Source organism: Crinia signifera, chromosome 4 (assembly GCF_055691185.1).
Source record: "Crinia signifera chromosome 4, ASM5569118v1, whole genome shotgun sequence".
Taxonomy (NCBI): domain Eukaryota; kingdom Metazoa; phylum Chordata; class Amphibia; order Anura; family Myobatrachidae; genus Crinia; species Crinia signifera.
The window spans coordinates 301,019,463-301,022,336 of NC_139220.1; the positions used below are offsets into that span (position 1 = coordinate 301,019,463).

Sequence of the window (2,874 nt, forward strand, 5' to 3'; positions counted from 1 at the left end):
GGCAGGCATTGTCCCGCTGCGGGGGGTGGCAGTTGGGAGACCCCCCAATCTAATAGAATAGACGCTGTGCGCATGCGCACAGCGTCTATTCTCGTATGAAAATGAGGTCGCGGGTAATTAGCATAAGCCGCGCCCTCATTTGCATACACCCCGCCCCCTTTTCGGGTGCTCGCGCGATCCCTATTTCCCCAACACAGAAGTTGGGAGGTATGTATATGTATACTGTTCATGCTTTGTGTATTAGAGTGTGAGCTCTGCAGACCAGCTATCTTATAACGGATAGGCACATAATATACTGTAAAATGCGGTCTGGTATACACTGCCCCTCTGTTATATGTATACTGTATGTGCTCTGTGTATTAGAGTGTGAGCTCTGTGGACCAGCTATCTTATAATGCATAGGCACATAATATACTGGAAATTTTGCCCTGATAACATTCACACAAGTTGGCAAAACGAGTTTGATTGGCAAAGGTAACCATCCTCACCTGTGATCTGTTTGCTTGTAATCAGTGCGTGTGTATAAAAGGTCAGTGAGTATATGGTCTCCTGAAAGACCCTTGCATCTTTCATTCAGTGCTGCACTGATGTGTCTGGAATCATGGGGAAAGCAAAAGAATTGTCAAAGGATCTGCAGGAAAAGGTAATTGAACAGGAAAGGGATATAAAAAGATATCCAAGCAATTAAGAATGCCAATCAGCAGTGTTCAAACTCTAAGAAGTGGAGGTACTTATGTATTATCTGGGCTGCCATGTTAAATGCACCCCATTTTTTCATACCCCTACTATCCAACTACGCATGGAGTTGATTTTATATAGTGTGGCGAGCGCAGCGAGCCACCGTGCCTGAAGCGTGGCGAGCGCAGCGAGCTCCGCGAGGGGACGCGGTCTCATAAGAAAAACGGGAGCCCAGATATTACATAAGTACCGAAGTGGAATATTAGGGATTCTGTGGAAACCAAATCACGTTCAGGTAGACCAACAAAAATTTCAGCCACAGCTGCCAGGAAAACTGTTCAGGATGCAAAGAAAAATCCACAACTAACGTCAGCTGAAATACAGGTGTGGTTGTTTCAAGATGTACAATAAGGAGGCATTTGAAGAAAAATGGGCTGCATGGTCGAGTCGCCAGAAGAAAGCTATTGAGTTTGCAGAAACTCAGGAGCCCGAGGTGTGCTCCCTACCACCAGTGCTGTGCCTAAACACGTGCAAAGGGGGCCGTGCGATCAAATTGGCTTATCTCCCGAAGGAGACGGGCCCCGTTTTTCCCCTAACCCCTCTCAACCATAAGGCCGAAGAGGGGAAAATAGGAAACCGAAGCTTAGAGAGACCCTCTTTCCTCAATCCCCGGAAGGGTTAGGACGGTGGGTCCTCCGCACCCGAAGGTTTGGAGAGACACTCAGTGGACTTCCCTCCGCCTTGCGGCTCGGGGTCGTCCTCGGGGGGACCGCAGCTCTCCCCAAAAGGCGAGAGCTTTGGCACATTGGGGAAATGGAAGGCCCGTAAGGGTCGACTACACTACCCAAAAAAATGTGACACACTACAGAAAACGTGTAAAAGTGCACGAACTTGAAGAGAGGAAAATAAATAAATAATAAAGAGGACCCCAGCCAGAAGGCCGGGGTGGGGGTGTGAAAAATTGTCCTACCCCATCCAAAAGGATGAGGTAAGGATGTGCAGCCTAACCTAAGGGGAAGTGCGCAGTGCTAATGTTTACTTGTGCAAGGTGATTTTTGGGATCACCCGTGCAGGTTCAGCACCCCCGAGTTTCCCCGGGGGCACAGTGCAGCCTCGGGCCCTAGGCAGCCGACCGATCAGCGTCCGACCAAGTGTTTCTCTGCTCCCATCATAGGGCACTTTCTAGCCCCCGGCATGGGAATGGGTACTCCACTGGGCTTTTCGACTGACTCCCTTAGGGGCTGCGACCCCCTTGGAAGAGCAATCTACTCAGTCTCAGTGTTTCTCCGATCCCAAGGTTAATGTACTAAGCTGGGCCTTTCGCGGTCTCCCCATCAGAGGCTACGAACCTCTAGAACAGGAGCCATCTACTCAGTCCCAGCCTTTCTCCGCTCCTTGGGAATGGATACTAGACTGAGCCTTTCGCTGTCTTATCCTTCGGGGGGCTACGAACCCCGTCAAGAGAGTCAAACTACTAGGCCCAGTGTTTCTCCCCCCCTCTTACCAGTGGATTTACGGAAACAACACCTCCTACCAAAGGCAGAGGTGAAGGTACTCAGCCAGACTTTTCACCACTCCCAGGCAAAAAAGAGGGGTCGCACACCCTCCGCCCATCAGAGCAGCTACTCAGTCCAGCCTTTCTCTATTCTCTGCCAGTCCATACCCACTGATAAGAACAGATACTACACTTGATCTTAGCCAAAAGGCCGAGAAGCGAGAAGAAAGCTATTACTATGCAAATGCCACAAAGCATCCCACTTACAATACTCCAAACAGCACAAAGACAAGCCTCAAAACTTCTGGACAAAGTCATTTGGAGTGATGAGACCAAAATTGAACTTTTTGGCCACAACTGTAAATGTTACATTTGGTGAGGAGTCAACAAGGCCTATGATAAAAGGTACACCATTCCTACTGTGAAACACAGAGGTGGATCGCTGATGTTTTGGGGATGTGTGAGCTACAAAGGCACTGGAAACTTGGTCAAAATTGATGGCAAGATGAATGCAGCATGTTATCAGGAAATACTGGAGGAAAACTTGCACTCATCAGCCCGGAAGCTGCGCATGGGACGTACTTGGAAGTTCCAACATGACAATGATCCAAAACACAAAGTCAAGTCGACCTGCCATTGGCTACAGCAGAATAAAGTGAAGGTTCTGGAGTGGCCATCTCGGTCTTCTGACCTTAGTATCA

At 49.0% G+C, this 2,874-nt stretch overlaps 1 pseudogene; it reads right to left on the bottom strand.

Moving 5' to 3' along the window:
• Positions 1-2,183: 2,183 nt before the first annotated feature.
• Positions 2,184-2,396, bottom strand: LOC146076273 (U2 spliceosomal RNA; annotated as a pseudogene).
• Between the last annotated feature and the right edge of the window lie 478 nt (positions 2,397-2,874).